Source organism: Lissotriton helveticus, chromosome 7, assembly GCF_964261635.1.
Source record: "Lissotriton helveticus chromosome 7, aLisHel1.1, whole genome shotgun sequence".
Lineage (NCBI taxonomy): Eukaryota > Metazoa > Chordata > Amphibia > Caudata > Salamandridae > Lissotriton > Lissotriton helveticus.
The window spans coordinates 436978222-437002610 of NC_136068.1; the positions used below are offsets into that span (position 1 = coordinate 436978222).

Consider the following 24389-nt stretch of genomic DNA (forward strand, 5'->3'; position numbering starts at 1 on the left):
CAGCCACACCCAATGCAGGCTGTGTGGTTACCACACCAAGGGGTTGGAACACATAGTCAGCTTATGCCCAACAATGCTTACTTCTAGACACTTATTATTGCGAGAATAATAGATAAGACTTGGAACTTGATCTTGCCGCCAAGCCATAATAGCAGCCTTCAACCCGGATAACACAAAGCTGAATATCGGGTTAACAACATTTGTAACTAAAGTATTAAGCCAGTTGGAAGTTATCGGGGCTGCCAACCCTGTCCCATTAGAGCCGAGGGAAACTATATCATTGGACACACCAACGCCTTGTCGGCTACTAATAAATTGTTGACTCGAACCTGGTCCGCGCGACTTATAACAGCAGTTAAGAAGCCAAGTAGAGTTTTAACCAAAATGATATCTGTACAATTTTAAGAAATGTATCCATTTTATGAACACGATGCGTGCTTTTATATTGTAAGGTTTTAAAATTACCAACAATAAAGTTTTTACTTAGTGCATTCTTGTTATCTATAGCACGAGAGAAGCCATGGACTGTGGTCCCACAGTGGCGTTTGCACGCTGAGGCGCTCGAGGACCCACCATCTTTGAGTTCCATGCAGGAGGCACTGGGGCATTATTTCGGCGAAAATTGTGGGACTTCCACTGCCAGAGCCCAAAACGGGTACGCAATGCAGTTGTGCTTAGAGGAGTTTGTATGAACACTGCCTACGGGGTGTGGACACAGCTGATTCAAGATATAGACCGCGCAGAAGCCCAGTGGCTGGCGATTGAAAAATCCTTCTCGGCTCAGCCCTCCAGGCTGTAGGAATGGCGGCTCCAGTGTGGCACAGTACTAGATGACTGGCAAAGGTTAGAAAAACATATGTATAATGCCCACAGACATAGACTACATGCAGAAGGAGATAAAACAGGAGCATTGCTGGCCAGGCTGGTGAAGCAGCAGGCATCTCATGACCTTATCCTGGCAATGAGAGACTCAGTGGGCACCCTGTAATCATTCTAGTGTACCATAAATCAACTAGCTAGAAAATATCTTGCTGGCTTATGTGCAAAGTCTAAGATAATGTCCACCCTTGACCCGTCAGGTATTTTAGCTGATCTTGACCTACCGTGCTTGACCCTTGAGGATAGAGCCATGCTTGAAGCTGATCTGACTAGGGATGAGATCCTTGCATCTTTAAAACATCAAAAGTCAGCTGAAACATTGGGTGGAGACAGTCCGCCCACAGAATTCTACCACAAGTCTGCAGACCAATTAGTCAACAAACTAATGGAGGTATACAACGAGGCTATAACAGTAGAAAAGCTCCCTGACACTACGCGAGAGGCAATGGTGGTACTAGTTCCCAAACCAGGCAAACCAATTGATGAGTTGTAATTATACAGGCCACTCTTGATGCTTAAGGTAGATAGTAAAATATTAAGTGGTCTACTAGCCTCCTGAATGCTCCCTTGTATGTCCGCACTCGTACACGAGGACCAATGCAGGTTCATACCCAAGAGAAATACGACGTTAAACCTCCGCATACTATTTCATGTGCTACAGGCCCCCGAAACGCAGCGAGAGCCATGTGCTCTTGCATTCCTAGACTTCGAACAGGCTTTTGATTCAATAGCCTGGTCGTATGTATGGCAAGTTTTGGACAAGATGGGGTTTGGACCTAAATTCACTGCGTGGGTGACATTTGCTGTACACCGCTCCAATAGCCAGAGTCAAGACGGGTGATTATGTCTCCGAATCCTCCTGTTGTGCCGAGGTACATGACCGGGTTGCCCCCTGTTGCCGCTATTGTTTGTATTGGCGATGGACCTGCTAGCGGTGCTGTTGCGGCACCAACTTCAGGACTGGTGTCACTCTATGGTGACAACGTATTAGTGTATCTGCCTCTACACATATTGCAGACAACATTATCGGAGTTTGCAGCTGTTTCTGGTCTGGGGGTAAATACCTGCAAATCCCAGCGTATGCCACTTGATAAATTAACTGAAGTAGATCTGTCACAGCTCCCACAACTCCCACTACCTTGATACCTAGATGATTTCCGCTATTTGGGCATCAGAGTTGCCACAGATAAACAACGCTTTTTAGATCTAAATATTTGCAGGGTCATGGTGAACCTCCAAATGTCAATCTAGTTTTGGAAAGACTTCCCACTGTCACTACTGGGTAGATCGGCTATAACTAAGATTGTGATATGGCCCCGCTGTTCGTATGTTATGAAAAATTCACTTTATGAGATCCCTCAGGATATTACTATGAGCTTGAGAGTCTCCTGGTGGAACTGCTCTGGTCCAAGAAACTTAAAAGAATTGGGCTCCATATGCTACAGAAGTAGGTGGAGAAGTGTGGCTCAGGGGTTAGAGGCGGCAGAATCGGAAGCTGAGATCGGTCCTGGACCAGGGTTCAATTCCCCGCCTCGGCGGGTCTTGGGCTCAAAAATTCCACGGACTCGATAATTCTCGTTCCGGTGCCTACTCAACTCACGGGTTCACACTCTGCGACTCTGGGCAATAGCTTGCTTAATCTCCACTATGGCCTCTCGCGGCGGGATGCCTGGCTTTCACCTTGTGGATACCCTGCTGGGGTTATCTCACAGGGGAATACCAGGACGGGTTCCCAAGGCAAGCGCCTTGATGCCTTCGGGTGATACGTGTGCTATATAAATCGCAATACATTTACATTTACAGCAGTCCTGGGAGAGAGGGGGCATAGGGCTTCCAAATCTAGACTACTATTATTTTGTAGCACACCTCCAGCATGCAATCCATTGGTTTGACGAGTGGGACAATTGGGAACAATGACTGCTGAATCACCCAGATAGGAAGCAAGGTTTGCTGGAGCTTCTAATGCTGGGAGCCCACATTCCAGACACCTGCTCTTTTTTAATTATACAGCTGAGCTACATTGGGGAGCGAGTGGTTGGGACGTTCCTACTGAGGACCCATATGCCTGTGACATGCCGATCTGGGCAATTAAACCCTTTGCCGACATAGAACTAAATATGTCAGAGAGAAAGTGGAAGACTGGTGGCTGTGAGGTACTGGGTGACTTGTATCTTGGTGGTCAATTTTGAACCCGTGAGGATGCAATAGAGTAATTTGTTCTTGGCTCTGGACAATATCTCCAATATAATAAGATGTCAGCCACTGCTCGCAGGCTCTGGCTTAAATTCCCAAGCGCTACAAGGCCTCCGGGTAGTTTGGCGCTATAGAAATACTCTCTCATTCACTCATTCAACCTGGCTCCTCGCATGGGCTGGCTAGGCTACTGGGAGATGGGAAACTGATTACCCACCGATAAAGAGCAATGTGTGAAGATACTCTACAAATTATTCCTAAAGCCCACACCAGATGGGAGAAGGGATTGGCACAAGAAATTACTCAGCGGGATTGGCAAAAAATCCACGAAGAAGTCCGCAAAACTAGCACCAATGCTGGATTTTAATTAGTTCAGTATAATTATGTTCATCAGTTATGCATTACCCCTAAGACTCTACATGCTATTTATCCCACCCAATGAATGATCAAGGTGTAGGGCCTCAGAGTCGGATTTTCTACATATGGTCTGGCAGTGTGTCTGCATCATTCCATACTGGAGAGAGAGAGGTCTAGCAGACAATCAAACATGCTACAGGCTGGGAATTTGAAGGCACTCCTAGCAAGGTTTTGCTGGGCCTGCTCCGAACCCCAGTAAAAGAGAAACTCAGCCTCAAATTTTGGACCGTAGGTTTAGTACTTGCTAAATGATGCATTGCAATCAAATGAATGAATGTGACTCCACCAACGCATAGGGATGGCTCCCTGACATGCTGGAATGGGCAACAGCTGAAGAGACCAGAATGAAGCATGTTAGAAAAGAAGTGAAACTAGAGGAGGACTTGAGGGGATGGAGTGAGATGTACTCCGACCTGCAGACGGGGGCACAAGCGCCCGATACATTAAACACAGACAAGTAGCGGACCGCTGCATCATATAGACAGCACACACAACAACCAGCGATAGAAACTGACTACACTATATAATACAGAAAGACCAAATTTATTCTGTATTCCAACCGGCTAAATCACTATGTCTGACCTGTTGTACCGCTGTGTTCTTACTAAATAGCTATTGTCCAATTGTTTACTGTTAGTATATGAGTTTGGCCTCAGTGGGTGCGGGAAGGGGGGATGGGATGAACAGATAATTGAAGCTAGTGCATCTAACATGACAAATAATATTGTGCAATTAAGTTCAATGTAACCGACTATTCATATTGAAAACGAATAAATATGTTTAAGAACATATTTTTAATTATGGAGTACCATAATATTACCTCGATAACAAAGGAAAACAATGTATTTAGGAAAACATTATAACACTCTATATTTTATAAACATAGGCCCATATGTATAAACACATTTTATCATAGACACGGAATGGGTGAAACCCTTTGATACATATGGCCCATAGTGTGCTAAAGTGTATTTTACAATTTAACATATTTAAATATGCTGAAAAAAGGGTACAGAGTAGTAGTTAATTACAAAAAAATACCACGCTCCTTAAAACAGAACAATGTTGCCAGTATAGTGCTGCAAAAATAGAAAAATAGAGAAATTTAGAAATAACAATGGTAACCTCGCAAAATAATGTTGTGGTGCTGCGGTAGTACCGTGCAACTCCGTATTCATGCAAAAAATATAAAGAAATGTATAAATATTTAGCAACACATATAACAACTTTTGTAAAGTGTTAATAGGTAAGGCAAAAACACGAACCCATTTATTTACCTATATCCAAAGCCGTAGTGCAGAACATGGGAAAAATTTACCTAAAAAACGACATGCTTGGGTTGAACTTTTGTAAAGGCAGTCATTAGACAATCACCTAATGACTTGGCATCACTATGTACCGCGGCAGTACAACTAAATACACCCATATTTCTCAAACATTCTGCACAAAGAGATCTGACAAACTTTAAATAAATTGAAAGTCCTAAAACAGTTACACTACTTACTTGCACAACTCAAAATAATCATCTGCTTAACATATTTTCTAATCCAGCCAAGTTTTCACCATCAAACCCAGATGACAGATTTTGCAAGATGCACATTGAAATAAATTAAGCAACATGCATGGAATTTAAACACCTTTGGGACCCCCACAACATTTACTTTTTTTAGTGTATATGTTTGCAAAAAACATTTTCATCTTTGGACATACTTTAACGCTACATTTGTTTAAATTTACACACTCGACTTCACACCACTCCAATGTCTGTTCAGTTTAGACCACTCCCCTGTATGGAATTTACAGTATGCTACTCCACTTTACGACACTACAGTATATGCCACTACAGTCTACATTAATCCACTGTACGCTACTACACTCTACAGTCTTTAACAGTCTTGACCCCTCACTCGCCACACTACATTAACAATAACTCTACACTGTACCATGCACTGTGTTCTGGCTAATAATATAACTTCTGGTGCCTTACATGTTTTATTTACTACAATAAATGCACATGGTATAACTCAGGTAATATCCATGGGTATAAGTTGTGCATGGAGAAAGGGCGAGCTATGGTTAATGTAGTGTGGTGTCAAGACTGTGCACGGAAGTATGCAAATTAAATTAATTGAAAGGTGATGCATAAGTATAAATGTGAGCTATAGTTATGATTTATAGTAATATGAAAGCAGTGCATAAATGATTTCAAAAGATAACTATAAGCTATGAATTTGTTATGCTTGTGCAGTTTAAGGTGTGTTTGGCACAAATACGATAGAAATATGTGTGTAAGTGATGCATAAACATAAAAATAAGTGCTAACTACGACTGTAGATTTTCTAATGTTCTAATTTATTTACACACACACAAATGCACACACACACACACACAAACATATATATATATAATCGTTATGGCATTTGCTGCTTGTTTTATATCTTTGGATGGCTTGGCTCATGCTTTAGCTCTTGGAGCTTAGCCAGATCCTTGGCTCAGCTTTTCACAAGGCTGTTAGTGTCCCACCCATAAAACTGTTTAAGGAAATAAATGCTGTTCTTCAGGACTTGGGAAACAAATTGTTCAGACTCACAATGCTTCATTTTGTGGTTTTATTCACCAAAATCCTAGCCTGCAGGCTTTAGAGCACTGGACATGAGCATAGAACGTTACACATTATTTGGTCACAGGGACATTAAGTGACATTGCCCACAATCACAGGATGCTGAGCTGGGCCAGGATTCAAACATGGTTTGCCATTAGCAGCACTAGCCGCAAGGTCATTTCTCCAGCCCGGCCACATGAACACAGCACATTTTTACTATGTCATTTTGAAGTTCTGCTACATGGGTTAAAGCTGTGAACTCCTGCTGCCACTGACTCCTTCTCTCACCAGTGAAAGGGCTAACGGTAAGGGGGATCAGCACAAGATGCAAACAGCAGGCTTTTTTTTTTACTGCTAAGGATGACTTACCATCAAGTTCTCAATTTACAGGGATTTGCTGCGGCTGAACGCCAAGAGCTGCGCCCACTCAACAAGCTAGGCTGCCAGAGAGCCCATTTTTCCAGGACCAGGCAAACAGATTGTTCAGGTACAACTTGTTAACTGGGATTAGAGAGGAGAGGGGTTTGAGTTTTTTAATCATACATACATGACTCCATGGACATTTTTCTAGTAAATCTAGTACAACTTAACTTTTGCAGGATGTATTTTTCACTCAGAGAAGTGGTATTGCAATAACAAATGTTGGGTTTGGGGGGTGGCGCTCTTGGAGGAAGCGTTTAATGTTTAGGTTGCTGCATAAGAAGAAAAAAAGATGGGAAGGGATATTATCTACACATTTTGAAAGATGCGTGAAAGATTATATATTTTTGTCTGTGTGTTTCTGAGTAGGGGACCTGTCTTTGCCTGAGTGTAAACCCCAGAAAAATAGGTGCTCCTAGTGCAGGGGTAGTAAAATGCCGTAGCCAGGTAAAATATAATGACAATTAATCAAGGGAGTAGCCAGAAAAATACAATACTCCCCACTTTGAACCGTAGGAAGCAAGTGGGTGAGTCAAACAAACCTAGCAGTCATTTGGGGGCATTTCTCCCTTCTGAATGTCTGAAAATTCCTTTCTTCTCTCCATCCTTCTTTCAGTGTTTTGCCCTTCCATCCTTCTCACCATCTTTCTTACTCATGTCTTTCCATATTTCTTTTTCTTCATCCTTTCTGAACATCCATCCATCTTTCTGTTCTGTTTACATACATCCTTCTCCTTATCCCTCTTTCTTTTCCATATATCCTTTTTTCTTCATTCTTCTTTTTTCTTTCATTCATTATCCACCCAGTCTTCCTTCTTCCATGCATCTATACATCCTTCTTTCTCCGATCCATCCATGCGTTCTTCTTCATGTTTTTTTCCTTCTTTCCATGCATCCTTCCTTTTCTCTATCAATTATTGTTTTTCTGCATCTAACTCTAGCTCCATCATTTTAACAATACATCCTTCTCTCAATGCATTCCAAAGTCAAAAGACCCATAAATACCAATTTAAATGTTTAACGTAACATACACCTTCCTTCTGGCACCCAACCTCTGCTAAACTAGTGAGGTATGGGGCCCATGGTCCACGTGCAATTAATAAAAAAATAATTTTGCGATTACATTGGTTTAAAGAGTGCTGGTTAGCATACAGAGACATTTCTTGGACTCTACCACAGGCCCTTTCTCGCAGCCCACACCTCCGCTGCATCTGTTTAAAGTTCTAATAAACATTTGTGGAAAGCGTTTCGTGAAACACAAACATGTAATGAAATGATGTCCTCGTTTCGGGCCTGGGTCACAGAGTAGTTGGCCCAGCTCACGAAAGTGTCATTCCCAGGTGTACATAAGCTTAAAAGTAATGCCCAGTTCACGTAGCAGACAGTGGAGCGGATTGAAAAGTAATTCTGCATGTTTAAGAGACTTTAGAGTGGATCTAGAGCTTAGATCAAGTCAGAAGTTGGCCCATAGAGAAGATAGGAAAAGTTATTTCTTGACCGGGGAAGTGTGAGAGGAATTAACTGCTAAGGGGCCATTGTGAATCCAAGCACAATGAAACCCCCTCAAAAGTGGGTGAACCAATAGGGTGGCACTTGTAGGTGAGGAAATCAACTATTATTGCAGATTTGTCTCTTTTCTGAAGTGCTTTTAGGCCTGGTGTTTGCCAAGACCTTTTGAGTTCACTAAAATATATGTATAATATACTTATTTAAAGGGGCTTTCAGCCACCTTCTTTGTTCATAGGTCTGTTGTGTCATTCAAATTTTACTTCCGCCCACTACAGTAAAACATGGAGCAATAGGTCATCCTACTGTTGCAACTGGTTTACTTAGTTTTCGGTGACTGCATTTTTCTCTTCATCAGCACACCAAATAGTTCCCTAAACGGTCAATGTTTTTGTTCTTACTTTATCATTACTTTAGTGTTACCCTTGTGTTTAGAGCTTAAGGTGATAGCAGTATTCTTCTACCAGAAGAGTGTGCAGGACACATTCCAGCTTTAGCAGCTCTTTCTTTCCATCTTTCTTTCCTTTCTTCTATTGGTCGTTTTATCCTTTCATTCATTCTTTGTTTCCTTCTTTCTCAAAGACAAAAAGATGATTGGCAATGGCAGAACAATTAGCCTTTTAAGTGTATGTTTTTTCCAAGATGTTTTCATTTTACTAAAATTATGTGTTTAACGCAGGTATAGGGGTTTCAGACATACTTTATTCACTTGTCTGTGGTTATGTCATTCACATTTTTCTCCATTACATTCAAGCACACTTCAGTCATTGGGTGACTGTTGTATAATTACAATAGTGTCACACGGTAGCACGCTCTATGTTCTATGTTCTATCTTGCTGCTTTTCAGTCATGAAGATTCCTGGGGAAGATGTTGTATAATTACAATAGTGTCACGCGGTAGCACACTCTATGTTCTATGTTCTATGTTCTATCTTGCTGCTTTTCAGTCGTGAAGATTCCTAGGAACGTCATTCTGCACGTTGAATCTTCACGACTGAACGGCTCTGGTTGTGGGTGTTAAACTGCATTGAAATAAACCTACGTTTCAACTCTTCACGAGTGTCTGAAGTTACTTAACAGTGACATCATTATGAGTTATGGCCTGCACATCCATACACAAAGTAATTCCCTTCAGTGCCGGGAATTACTGTGGTAGTGTGGGCTTTTTTGCATTCAGTCAATTTTTTTAGATAGACAAACACCTAGCAGCTTCTTGAACATTAAGGTTTTGCAAAAACCATGACAAAATAAGAATTGCCAAAAGGCTGCCATACAACGCTTGACCTATTGGCTTTGCCAATGTTTTTTTTTTTTTTACTGCTGCCATATGTGTAAAGGGGGTCTAATTCCTGGGCACATACCACTGTAAGCATCAGTCATTTAATATACTTGTGACTAAAATAATATGTGTAACTTATACACATGATCATGTAAAAACTCTAATGCCTTAAGGTGAGGCTTGTGCTGAATAAAACCACATATATCCACAGTTTGTCACATGAGGTAATCAATATAAAAACTCTTTCCTACTGCAGTAATATGTGAGATTCCATGTAAAAAAATCCTTCTCTGACAGCTTGTAAAATCTATGTGTTCAGCAGGAGACCATCACCTTATTCACCTTATTACACAGCACCTCTTCTCTGTGTGCCTTAGCGTGCATCAGTCACTGCTCATGTACACCTCACTTTGAACTTACTTTCAAGCGAGACTGATTGGCAATTCGGATAGTCCTCATGGACAGCTTGAGTTCTGAGATTAAAAACAGAATAAGTCAAGAACTGTTTGATTCAGCTGTAGGTCCACAAAATGGGTGGTAAATTTGGCTCTCCTATAGAATTTCGTATCGCCACATGGTTATATGTGTGGACAAATGAGACCGTACTCTAGCAAGTCAGAACAACTTTGAGCACGCCAATTAGAAGTGTGATGGTTGACTACTTTTATTATCAAATCATTGAAATGTTAACAGTGGACCAGAGAACAAACACAGCACCCACACCGTTAGTCACCTTTGTAACATTTTAATGTAGGATAGTATTTAATATCCTTGTGTGCACTTCTCTGTGTGCACCTTCAGCCCAAACGATGCCTCCCTCACCAGGGGAATATAGTACAACAAAAACATGATCAGAGCTGCACCACAAAGAAAGGCAAACAGAAAAGTAGTAAAGGAGTAAGAAGTTCACAGTCAAATGTGACACTGTTTGTAAATGACAATCTCTGCACGGTCCAACTATGTTTCTTCCTTTATTGTGGTGTATTTCATTCATAAACCCATCGGCCAACGCATTTCGTCCATTAAAACATTGGACTTCTTCAGGGCAGAAAAGATGTAAGGCGTCTATGCCACTCCAATTTGTGCATCAATAGTCAAAAGGCATTTCTCAGTTTATATGCCGATATGAGGCATCTGTATGGTGTTGAAGTTATAGTACAAGCAATGAGTGAATCAAAGAGAATATTCAAGCGTCGATGGGGAAATTATCCACCTAGCTGTATACACTGTGATTGGTGTCAGCAATTTCGAGAAACCGACAACGTGTCGTCGTGAGACAAGGAGGATGTTGTTTCCCGAGTTGGTCTCCCGAAATTGCTGATACCAATCGCAGTGTATACGGCTTGGTGTACAATTTCCCCATCCAAGGGCCATATATCATCGGGATCCATATATCAATCTTTGATTTTTTACTCGAAAACACCAACTGTAGACCCTTGAATATTTCCTTTGATTCGCTCATTGCTTGGACTATAACCTCGACACCATACAGATGCCTCATATTGGCATATAAACTAAAGAATGCCTTTTGATTTATAATGCATAAATTGGATTGGCATAGACGCCTTACATCTTTTCTGCCCTGAAGAAACGCGTTGGCTGATGGTAACATAATCGGACCGTGCAGAGATGGTCATTTACAAACACTGTCACATTTGACTGTGAAATCCTTACTCCTTTACTACTTTTCTGTTTGCCTTTTTTTGTGGTGCAGCTCTGATCATGTTTTTGTTGTACCTTTGATGGTCATTAGTGCCTCATATCTGTGGTACCTGATATATTGTAAGATCATTATTGCACTCAAAAATAGTCCTGAATGTTACAAGAATAAAGGTTCAATGTATAAGGTTGCCAGACTTCAAATGTAATGTAATAGTCTTGGTTCATTTTTAGAAGATCCAATCTCAAACTCAGAGTACAAAATTTGCAGTTGTGGTTTTGTTTTTTCCTTCCTTCGATAGTTAAGGTATACAACTTTTTTTGTGTTTGATTTAGGATTCTGAATTGTTTATCTCTAACATTTTTATGATGACCGTTTAGCAACTTTCAGATGGCTATTCTCAACAAAGGCTACCACTTACTAAGATCAAAAGCATCAATGGGCTGCTACGGAGCATCATCGGAAATATAGTTTAACCCCTTCGCTGCGGGGGTTATTCCCCCGATGTGCTGGGGGGGAGGGGGCGCGCACAGCGCCCCCATGCTCATGACGAGCTGAGCTCATCATGAGCTACGGCGCTCCTGTGCTCATGACGAGCTCAGCTCGTCACAGGTGTATTGCCTCCCGTGGAACGCTCAGCACAGCAGGGGAATTCTCCCCGCACCTGAGCGTTCCACGGGCCATGACGAGCTGAGCTCGTCATGAGCACCGGAGCGCCTTGGCTCATGACGAGCTCAGCTCGTCATGAGCGTCCAAGGGGTTAAACCAGATCATGAGCTCTGATGTGGATATAGACCCTCCCTCATTTTGTTCATGAAATAGTTGCAGCACATCTAGTTTTATAACCTTGGTCAGTTTCAATTATCTCAGACTGTGCTGTGGCATATCAATGGAGACATGGAACCAAGTACATGCACGGTAAAGCCTCTCCTCCACCCAATGAATGGTGGTTGGCTAGCGAAATGCAGCAGTGATCATGATTCAGTTGTCCCTTAAGACCTCTGAGCCCAAGTGCCACTGCACCTGATGCACTATTGATAGATATGCACTCCCTAGCATTCTCTCTTGCTTCTCCTCTTTTGTCTTTCATACTCCATCCTCTGCCCCGTATATATTTTCTTCCCCTCTCTTATTCACTCTTCTGATATGCCTACTTACTTCTGTCTAAATACCGCCCTTCCCCTCCCCTTGCTTCCTCTCTGTCTAGCCACATTCCCCTTTCTCTCTTCCCAAAATCCAACTTTCAAGTATCCACTTGCCCTTCCCTTCCTCCATTCTCCACTGATGTTCCATTTTCACTGCCTTTAACCCTCATCTCTCCTTTTTTTTGGCAGTACTCCTTTTCATTCGCCTCTTTCTCCCCCTCTCTTCACTCTCTGCATACGTCCACATCTAGTTACCTTTCATTCTACTCTCATATCTGAAAAATCTTTTTCTTCTCTTATTAGTCTCCCTGCACCTGTACCCCCTTTCTTGTATATCTTCATTCTCTTTCTTCTAATTTCCTCCATATATCGCTACATTCTGCCTTTCTTCTTTCCTCCACTTTCCCCTTTTCTCTGCTCTTCTTTACCTCACAATATTCTCTCTCCTGTCTTTCTGTTGTTTCTCTCCATTCTTATCTTTGCTTTTTCAACCTAAACCTCTCTACTACATCCCCACGTTATCCTCTTCCCATCTCTCCCCTCTACTTTTCCATTCTCTCTTGTTTCTCTCCACCTTATCTTTTTCTTACTCCCTATACATCCCCATCTTTCCATGGGCTCTCCACCATTTCTCACCATTCTCCCCTTTGTCTTCTCTACAATATGATTTATCTCATGAATCTCTCTAATCCTCTTTGATTCACTCACCAGTCTCCAATATATCTGCATTCTGTACTGCTTTCCTCTCTTTTCCTCTCTTTTCTCTTCTGTTATCTGTATTTTCACCATTTTCCCTCACATCTCTTCACCCCCCTTGTTTCTTCATCCCCAGCACCTTCCTTCCACTTCATTACCTGTCTACTTCCCAGTATCTTCCCATTCACCTCATCATCTGCAGAAGGCAGGCAGAGAAGTGAGTGCAGAGAAGAGAGGCACCAAGTGGAATCAAACCAAGCTTGAGAGGAAAACAGAAAAGAGGAGGAACAGCGGAAGGGAAAAGAGTACAGCAAAAGAGGGACATGACAGCGGTACAGAGAGAGAGAGAGAGAGCAAGAGACAGAGAGACTAATAAATAGGTATACATATGGATAAATAGACATACATAGGTATACACAGTGATGCATAGATATGTATGGTTACATTGATGTGCACAGGCAGGCCGGTGGATGGACAGACAGACAGACATAAGACTGCAAGAGATAAAAGAGCAGGAGAAAAAGGCATGAGGTGGGATCAAGATAACACAACTTTTGTATTTGGCCAACAACGGGCTTCAGAGCAAAACTTTGGGCCCTTGGCTTACTGTTTTGATAATTAATCACTGCCACAGCAAAACAAAGACATCGTTACATCATAATTTCTTATTGTATAAAATGCCTGTACCTACTTCCACATGGTGACTCCAGGTTGTACAGGTAGTCGGAATCCAATTCACAATTCTGCCCAATCCTTCCCACACCACGTCTTCAACAAAGCCGACGCAATCATCGCACCCCAACTACGGATGGTCATCAACATCTCCTTCAACACAGCAACATTCCCGGAGAGCTGGAAGCACGCCGACATCAATGCCCTCCTCAAGAAGCCCAAGGTGGACCCCAAAGACCTCAAGAACTTCCGGCCCATCTCCCTGCTCCCCTTCCTGGCGAAGGTCATCGAGAAAATAGCCAACATGGAGCTGACCCGCCACCTCGAGGACAACAACATCCTAGATCCACCACAGCCCTCATCGCCACCACAGACGACATCCAGCGCCAGCTAGACAATGGCGAAACTTCAGCCTTCATCCTCCTGGACCTGTCAGCCGCTTTCCACCCGGTCTGCCACAGCACACTAAGAACACGCCTCCAAGAATCCAGAAGAAGGCCCTGGACTGGACCACATCCTTTCTCTCCGGCAGAACCCAGCGAGTCCGCCTCCCACCCTTCCGATCCAAAACCACCGACATCATCTGCGGCGTACTCCAGGGCTCATCCCTCAGCCCGACCCTGTTCAACGTCTACATGGCCCCCCTCGCAAAAGTGGCCCGCCAGCATGACCTGAACATCATCTCCTATGCCGACGACACCCAGCTCATACTCTCCCTCGCCAAGGACCCGCGCACCGCCAAAACCAACCTCCACAAGGGTAGGAAGGCCGTCGCTGAGTGGATGAGGAGCAGCCGTCTGAAACTGAACTCGGACAAGACGGAGGTCCTCATCCTAGGCCCCACCCACTCGGCGTGGGATGACTCCTGGTGGCCAACCACACTGGGAACAGCCCCAACACCCACGGACCACGCACCCAACCTAGGATTCATCCTCGACTCTTCCCTCTCCATGTCGAAACAGGTCAACGCCGTCTCCTCCTCCTGCTACAACACCCTCCGCATGCTTCGCAGGATCTACAAGTGGATCCCAACCGAAACTAGAAGAACTGTGACCCAAGCCCTCGTCAGCAGCAGGCTGGACTACGGCAAGGCACCCTACGCAGGAATCCCGGTCAAACACCTACAACGACTACAACGCATCCAAAACGCCTCCGCCCGACTGATCCTCAACGTCCCCCGCCGCAGCCACATCAACCCCCACCTGAGAGACCTCCACTGGCTCCCCGTCAACAAGAGGATCACCTTCAAGCTCCTCACCCACGCACACAAAGCACTCCACAATGCCAGACCAGCCTACCTCAACAACAGACTCAACTTCTACACCCCCACCCGCCAGCTCCGCTCCACCAGCCTCGCCCTTGCCGACGTCCCGCGCATTCAACGAACCACTTCCGGCGGCAGATCCTTCTCCTTCCTCGCCGCCAAGACCTGGAACACCCTTCCACCCATCTGCGGCAGACCCAAGACCTGCTCACCTTCAGGAGACTCCTCAAGACCTGGCTCTTCCAACAGTAGCAGCACCCCCCCCTCTCAGCGCCTTGAGACCCTCACGGGTGAGTACCGCGCTTTATAAATGATTGATTGATTGATTGATTGATTCTAGTTTGAAGGTAGTGGCCACTTCCAGACCATGCCAACGATTTGTTAGTTTATGGACCTCTACAAATCAGTCATAATTTAGTCATATTTAGTCGCATTCAGTCCCACTTATTCCTCCTCTTCAACAAAAAAATGTGCATTAATAGCCCAGGTAATTTTTTTAAACGTGTTGGACATTGATTTATTTTACATTAAAAAGGTGGAGGCCTCTAAAAAGGGCAAGACCTAATACGAGTGTTTAGGAATTCTTTCCAAGTGTGGCCTTTGAAATTATGGGTTTTGGAAAAACGTGAACTAAAATCCATTTCTGGACACAGCATGCCATCTGGCCAGTACCAGGGTTCTTCTATCTTTATTTTATGTTAGTGCATCCAAATATCGATACTTCAACAAACAAGTCAGACCTATTATGTTTAGCAATGCCTGTGAGCACTGATGTTTACTGATAACTATTATTCTTCCCTCAACATCACTTTTCTTGGCAATTCTGCTCACTGCATTAGTCACTTCTATCCCTCTTTCTACACATCGTTCTTTCTGAAGTCCTTTCAATTGATTGTCTCACACTTCATCTAGTTACTCTCCATTGTTGTCTTTCCACACTCTCCTTCTTTGGGAAACAGCCTTTATAACACAGCCGGAACCTTGCAATAACATTACCACGCATACATTAAGACGCAAGAGTCTTTACCATGCATGTCTTTACCATGCACATTTTTACCAGGAATATGCAAATTGTTACTAGGGATATGCCTTTATCACGCATTCCTTTACATCATAAATGTAAGTATTTCACAGGTAAGTGTATCATATATCGTATATTACCTACTGGCGGTCGCCAGTAGGTATATATAGTTAGGACCTAGTTTCCATAGGAAATCTGCAACATTCTATTAGGAATAACTTTGGCGCCGGCTGATGAATCTTCGCGAATTTCTCAAAGAAGATGGCCCGCTCCGCTCCTTTCTTGAAAGTTTTGGGGGGATTCGTCAAATGGGGGCTGAGAAAAAAGGGGGGTCCTAAAACGTGTTTTCCCCATGTTATTTTCCATAGGACGATTAGACACGGCTACAGCCCGAACGGCTGAAGGGAATTACTAGAAATTTGGCAAAATGGTAGAGTCTGATTCGCAGATCACACTTTTGCTTAAATGGTGTAAATCCCTCCAGTAGTTCCTGAGAAAATTAAAAGGAAAAAATGTATATATCTGGGCGGAGCCTAACCACACATCTCATCGTGAGATCTGATTGGCTGTCAGCACTTCACCCAAGAAGTGTTGGCAGCCATCTTGGGACCAATATACATGATAGCACCTCATTAAAAAGCATTGCAGTTAATAGAAGGTTTTAGGACTTTAGTTACATTATAAACCATTTGTTGATGGTACCATACTCATTTTAGGAATTGTGGTGCTTTCTAAGGTGATTTTACCATGTGAAAAAGCCTTCTGCTGGGATATCATGAATCATGTTTGAAAGAAAACTAGTATCTCATGCTTTTCCCACAGTGGTTTGGAAGGGGATCTATAAGCTAAACTGAAAGCATATTTTCTGTAAATTCACATTATCTTTCTCAGTCATGTGAGAATGAAGTCTGACATTCTCAGTAAAACATGTACATCCAACAAGGACAGAGACTGTCAGTTGATTCCTTTGTGTTCTACTGCAGCCTCCTAGAGTGTTCTAAAGAACAACTAGAGCGCTAACAGTCCTACTTATTACAAAGGTATGGCACACCTGAAGACATCTTGATTGGAATAAAGTGGTAACTCTTAAAACATTTAATTTAAAAAGGAACAAAATGAGGGGGTATATTTTGCCATAGAAATTATGATTAGTGCTGCAGAAAGAAAAATTAGGGCACATTTTGATTGACTTCTCAAATCCTCTTCTATTTCATTAAAAAATTCTGACATGCAGTCTCCCAAGATGGCCACCAGAGACAAAGGAGCCCAGAATGTAGCCCAAATATCACCCAGATGTAGCCCAAGTATAGCCCAATGACAGAATGTCCTAGAGTGTTCAAAAGAACAACTAGAGCGCTAACAGTCTTACCTATGACAAAAGTATGGCACACCAGAAGCCATCTTGATTGGAATGAAGTGGTAAGTCTGAAAACATTTAATTTAAAAAGGAACAAAATGAGGGGGTTCATTTTGCCATAGAAATTATTATTAGTGCTTCAGAAAGAAAAATTAGGGCACATTTTGAGTGACTTCTCAAATCCTCTACCATACCAGCAGCAGACTTCCCTGGTGAGCAGTAGCTTTACTACAGTGATCTAATGAGCAACTAGAGTGCTAACATTCAGAATGTATGGCAAATGTGTGACACATCTGAATGCCTTCTTGATGGAACCAAAGTAAACAAGCATTGAAAATGCAATAGATCTCGCCCTCGTTTAAGTTAAAGCCATTCTGTTTGTAATGAGGTGGCTTTTTAGCTTTGATTTTATTAGTGTTTTTCAAACTTTCATGTAAATAACATGCATATGTATGCATATATGTATATGTATGCATGCATTTATATTTGTATTTATATAGATATGCAGAATATATATGTTTATGTATGTATACATATATATACACATACATATATATATATATATACACATACATATATATAAATGCATATGCATATATATATGTGTATATGTGTGCGTGTAGAGAGAGGTAGAGAGGTAGAGGTGTAAAGGTAGAGAGGTAGAGGTAGAGAGGTAGAGACTAGTAGAGAGAGGTAGAGAAGTAGAGAGTGAGTAATAGAGAGTAGAGAGTGAGTAGTAGAGAGTAGTAGGGAGCAGTAGAGAGAGTAGCAGAGAGTGAGTAGTAGAGAGTGAGTAGAGTGAATAGTAGAGTGAGTAGTAGAGCGTAATAGAGAGTAAGTTGTAGAGTGAGTAGTAGAGAGCAGTAGGGAGTGAGTAGTATAGAGTAGTAAAGAATGAGTAGTAGAGAGTAGTAGAGAGTGAGTAGTAGAGAGTGAGCAGTAGAGAGTAGTAGAGAGTGAGTAGTAGAGAGTGAGTAGCAGAGAGAGAGAATAGTAGAGAATAGTAGAGAGTGAGTAGTAGAGTGAGTAGTAGAGAGTAGTAGAGAGAGAGTAGTAGAGAGTGAGTAGTAGAGAGTAGTAGAGAGTGAGTAGTAGAGTGAGCAGTAGAGGGGCAGTAGTAGAGAGTAGTAGGGAGAGAGTAGTAGAGAGTGAATAGTAGAGAGTAGTAGAGAGTGAGAAGTAGAGAGTGAGTAGTAGAGAGTGAGTAGTAAAGAGTGAGTAGTAGAGAGAGAGTAGTAGAGAGTGAGTAGTAGAGAGTAGAGAGTAGTAGAGAGTGAGTAGTAGAGAGTAGTAGATAGTGAGTAGTAGGGAGTGAGTAGTAGAGAGAGAGTCATAGAGAGTAGTAGAGTAGTAGAGAATGAGTAGTAGAGAGTGAGTATTAGAGAGTAGTGGAGTAGTAGAGAGTGAGTAGTAGAGAGTAGTGGAGAATATTCACTGAACAAGAAATAGATGCAATTCAACCCACTTTGGCGAAGAAGCTGTACTTACAGTTTAGATTTGGAACACTGCCCCTTTATTCTATGACAGATAGGTGGACGGGGGGCCCAGTTCATTTATGCCCCGGCTGTAGAACTGAAAATGAAACCACTTTGCATGTTACTCTCTTCTGTCCAGCCTACTTACATATACGGAAAAATTGATAAAACAATTATGTAATAATATGGGTATAAGGGACTATCAAGTCTTCTTTAGGATCTTGAAGTCTGACACGAACCCTTTGATAGTGTCTGCTATAACTAAATTTCTGTTTTCTATGTGGTCTATCCGAAGGAAATTACTCAATTAATGGGGCACTTTATGTTCTTATCCGATGAGACGTGTGAAGTATTTGGGATCACAAATGCGGTCTTAATCTTTTTAAACAATATAATTTTAAAAATATTTAATTTTTTTTAATGGTTTTAACAATTTGCCTTCTCCCCTCTGACTGCATATGATGTATATTAATTTTTATATTAAAAAATGAACTGTGGAATAATGATAATGTATATTTTACGTACTTTTATGGTTAAAACTAACCGAAATAAAGTTTATTGAATGAATGAATGAATAGTATAGAGTAGTAAAGAGTGAGTAGTAGAGAGAGAGTAGTAGAGAGTGAGTAGTAGAGAGTAGAGAGTAGTAGAGAGTGAGTAGTAGAGAGTAGTAGATAGTGAGTAGTAGGGAGTGAGTAGTAGAGAGAGAGTCATAGAGAGTAGTAGAGTAGTAGAGAATGAGTAGTAGAGAGTGAGTATTAGAGAGTAGTGGAGTAGTAGAGAGTGAGTAGTAGAGAGTAGTGGAGAATATTCCAAAGTTTGGCACAGCACCACTTGCATAACAAGTCCAATCAAATCATATCACTTAGAGTCCTTATTGAAGCGCTGAATCTTGGTGTATATTCAAATGCTTTTATTTTCCTTAAGTTTATGTACCACAGCCAGCCGACCCGTTTAGTTCTGTACAACAGAACTTCTTCAGGGCGTTCTTATTTCCTTCAAGTTATGTCGGTATCCTGTTGTCATATAACTAGATATTTCTTCCAAATGTTAGACGAGACGTAAGTACATTCTTATTCAAAGTGACTAGGAATCAATTTTACCCACACAATTCGGGCAGACTTGAGTAATTTATAGCATCCTCAAAGTCAGTCTTTCAAAAATTCCAAAGTATAGGACATGATAATCCAAATCCAAATGTTTCTCAAGAAAAGTCATTTTCAATCGTTCGGAATATCGACATTTGGGCAGATATGACCCACGGACACGGTTTATGACTTTTCTTGAGAAACATTTGGATTTGGATTATCATGTCCTATACTTTGGCGTTGCAGAGAGGTGTAACAAGGGGCATAGCCTCATTACACCTCTGTGCAATGCAGCCCTCTGGCGCATACTGGAGGTTCCAGGTGGGCTAGTTGGCCCCCAGGGGCCCCCAGTATGCAAGGGGAATTAGTTCCCCCTCTTCAAACATGCACGGGGGCTGCGTTGCAGAGAGGTGTTAAAAAGGATGTGGCCTCATTACACCTCTCTGCAATGCAGCCCCTGGCGCATACTGCAGGTTCACAGTGGGCTAGTTGGCCCCCAGGGACCCCCAGTATGCAAGGGGAATTAGTTCCCCCTCTGCAAACACGCCCGGGGGCTGCGTTGCAGAAAGGTGTAAAAAGGGAAGTGGCTTCATTACACCTCTCTGCAATGCAGTCCCCTGGTGCATACTGGAGATTCCTGGTGGGCTTTCAGGTCTTATATAGTTAGGAATTAGCATTAAAAAAAACGTTGAAATTCACCGAAAAAAACATAGGTTTCAGGCATTATATAGTTAGGAATCAGCATTTAAAAAACCTTGCAAATTCACTGAAAAAAACCATAGGTTTCAGGCCTTATATAGTTAGGAATTAGCATTTAAAAAACCTTTAAAATTCACTCAAAAAGATATAAGTTTTAGGGGTGTTATAGTTAGCTGGACATTTCACTCATACAAAACCATTGAAATTGCTCCTATATAGTTAGTTGTACTAACTATATTTCGCGCACCCGCAATCCACTGCTGATGATGTCACATATTACATCATTCATGACATGGTCAGTGACATCACTGATGGCATCTCAAATGACATCACTGATGACATCACTGATGACATCATCCACGTGACAATCACATACACCTTTTCATACACTAGTAAAATCTTTCATCACTCTTTGTAAAATACAGAGTATCATATTTGAATCCATTGTCACAGCAATACAAGTATCTAATAACCCACTCAGTGATTCATAGATGTATACACACATCTAATCACTTACCTGTAGATTCACTCATACATGCTGTCAATGAACAATAGAACCCTATCAAAAATACTTCTACACCTATATCGACATTACACACCAGCACACATCCTATTCACATATGAAGTCATCCTACTCACTTATGCAAACAATGGATCATACTTACATATTTACTTAGCTACACACTTATACAAACACAACTTCATCTATTCATTTAGATAGTAAGTCATACTTAGTGAATTATAAAATCATTATTACAAATATACAGTTATCCATACAGTCACTCACACAATCATTGAGTCTTATGTATACTTATTTATATACAACAACTGACACATACACTGCCTTTTATTTTTCTAGTTTGTTGGACATGTACCATTGAGAAATATATTTGCTCATCACCACACCCATAAAGATATTCACTCACCCAAACAACTGTTAGAACATGTAGTTTTAACTTCATATATCTAGTGAATCAACTATTCACACATCTTTGGGCAGTCACACACACCCCCACCGAACCACACACACATTCACTCTCCCATACAAATACTCAGTTAACTGATCAATAACTAATATAGACTTTCACATAGCTGATAACCAACTGGAGAACCAGTTTACACAACAACTGACAAAGTGATACAGATATTCACACAGTTTAGTCACTATCCACTATATTTAGTGAGACACTATAAATTGGTCAAGTAAACAGTCAATTACACTGCTACTAAATCCTCCATCCAAATATTTATTTTTATATATCCACTCATTCTTCAATGCAAATTGCTATATATATAATGCATAATTAAATAACGAAGCAAACCACATTCACTGGATGATGTCATCAGTGATGTCATCAGTGATGTCATTTGAGAGGTCATCAGTGATGTCACTGACCATGTCATGAATGATGTAATATGTGACATCATCAGCAGTGGATTGCGGGTGCGCGAAATATAGTTAGTACAACTAACTATATAGGAGCAATTTCAATGGTTTTGTATGAGTGAAATGTCCAGCTAACTATAACACCCCTAAAACTTATATTTTTTTGAGTGAATTTTAAAGGTTTTTTAAATGCTAATTCCTAATTATATAAGGCCTGAAACCTATGGTTTTTTCAGTGAATATATATATATATATATTCACTGAAAAAACCATAGTTTTCAGACACGTTATAGTTAGGAATTAGCATTAAAAAAAACTTAGAAATTCACTGAAGGGCCAAAATTGCCCCGGGCCCACATCCCCCAGGGCATGGCCATTTTTTAAAACATTTTAGGAGGGGGACTGCGTGGCCCCCCTCCCGGGCCACTTCTGGCTCCGGGGAACCTATCTCCCGGGGCCTGGCCATTGTTTTTTTTTTTTTTGGGAGGGGGCCATGTGGGCCCCCCTCCTGAGGCCTATTATAGCCCCAGGGACCCCACCCCTTGGGGCAGGCCTGGCTCATTTAAAAAAAAATGTATATTATATGGACAGGGGGGGCAATTATATTATAAGGGGAGGGGGTCGCGTGGCCCCCCTCCCGGGCCACTTGTAGCCCCGGGGACCCCATCCCCCGGGGATGGCCCTCTTCGTTGGGGCCTGTGGGGGGTGTCCCCAATCCCCCCACGGTCCCAGCCAGCTTCCCGCCTTCTGCGGGAGCCGGCATTGCTTTTCCACATGGGGAGCCGCTAACATGCTGCTCCCCTTGTGGAAAAGCAATCTGCTTTGCTTCATTGAAGTGAGAGCAGGTTTCCCTGAAGGTTTCAATGAAGCAAAGCAGTTTGCAATGAAAGGGTTGGAGCCGCAAATGGCATGGTTGGGGGTGGGCACCCCAGGACACTGCAGGAGCCGGCCCTGGGGGGTGGCGGTCCCCAGGGCCATCAAGGGCTCCAGGAGGTGTGCCGCGTGGCCCCCCTCCCACCATTTGAATAAACCCCGGGGGTGGTGGTCCCCAGAGCTTGGGGGTCCATAATGGACCCCCAAATTAAAAAACGTAGTGCCCCCGGGAGGTGGCGGTCCCCGGGGCGTGTGGGGAGGCTCAAGCCCCCCATACAGGTTTCTCATACATTAGCAAAAAGCCCCGGGGGTGGCGGTCCCCGGGGCTTGGGGGGCCTTTGAGCCCCCCCACCAATTTCTGTTAAAAGCCTCGGGGATGGTGGTCCCCAGGGCTAGGGGGGGCCCTTTGGGCCGCCCACTTAAATTATTTAATTGCCACCAGGATTTGGCCCCCCCGGGGGCTAATAACCAATATCAACAAGATCCTCACACCCTGCGTGGATTTTGCCGATGTAAAAAATATATATTTTGGGGCCTTGGGGGTAGTTGTGGGACCCCCTCAGCTTTTTGCGTTTTGCCTGTTTTTTTATTAGGTTTCTTGTGCCTCGGTTCTACTGAGGCACAAGATGGCTGTCAACACTTCCTCATTTGGAGTGTTGACAGCCAATTAGAATACAGCTCGTGCTCGGCAGGGTGCGCGGATCCTGCGCGGCCGTAGCTATATGTGATTTTAATTGTGCTTTTCTCAGTATCTACTGAATGCATTTACACCATTCATGAAAAAGGCATGAGTCTTGAATCAAGGACTACCTCTTTGCCAAATTTGGTGTAATTCCATTCAGCAGTTCAGGCTGTAGCCGCGAGGAACGGTTCCTATGGAAAATTGCACGGGGAAAACATGTTTTGGGACCCCCTTTTTTCTCAACCCCTGCTTCACGAATCACCCCGAGACTTTCAGAATAGAAGCGGACCGGAGCGCCCCACCAGTTTTGAAAATTTTGCGAAGGTTCGTCAGCCGGAGCCAAAGTTATTCCAAATCAAATGTTGCAGATTTCCTATGGATAATAGGTCCTAACTATAACTACCTACTGGCGATGGCATGTTATAGTTAGGAATTAGCATTTAAAAAAACCTTAGAAATTCACTGAAAAAACCATAGGTTTCAGGGGTGTTATAGTTAGCTAGACATTTCACTCGTACAAAGCCATTGAAATTCCTCCGTTATAGTTAGTCGTACTAACTATAACTCGCGCGCCCGCAATCCACTGCTGATGATGTCACATATTACATCATTCATGACATGGTCAGTGACATCACTGATGACATCTCAAATTACATCACTGATGACATCATTCAGTGAATGTGGTTTGGTTCAATATTTAAATATGTATTATATATAGCAATCTGCATTGAAGAATGAGTGGATGTATAAGTGTCTGGATGGAGCATTTAGTAGCACTGTGATTGACTGTCTAAGTGACTAATTTAAAGTGTCTCACTAAATATATGGGATAGTGATTAAACTGTGTGAATATCTGTTTCACTGTATCTCTTGTTGTGTAAACTACTACATAAGTTGGTTTCTAGCTAAAGTCTATATTACTATTAATTAGTTACGTGAGTATCTGTATGGGATAGTGAATGTATTTGTGGTTGGGTGGGAGGTGTGTGACTTCAAAAATGTGTAAATAGTTCATTTATTAGGTATATGAGTTTAATACTGCTCGTGGAAACACTTGTTTGGGCGAGTGAATCT

General features: G+C 42.4%; 1 protein-coding gene across 1 annotated transcript in view; it reads left to right on the forward strand.

Annotated features, from left to right (window-relative positions):
- The first annotated feature begins 6255 nt into the window (after positions 1 to 6255).
- The window catches only part of LOC144768561 (sulfotransferase 1C1-like), a 284323-nt gene continuing 266189 nt past the window's right edge, over positions 6256 to 24389 (forward strand). Inside the window, exons 1-2 of the mRNA XM_078652333.1 lie at positions 6256 to 6396; positions 6482 to 6578. The gene's annotated coding sequence lies outside the window, so the exon portion shown is untranslated. The remainder of the gene's footprint in view (positions 6397 to 6481; positions 6579 to 24389) is intronic.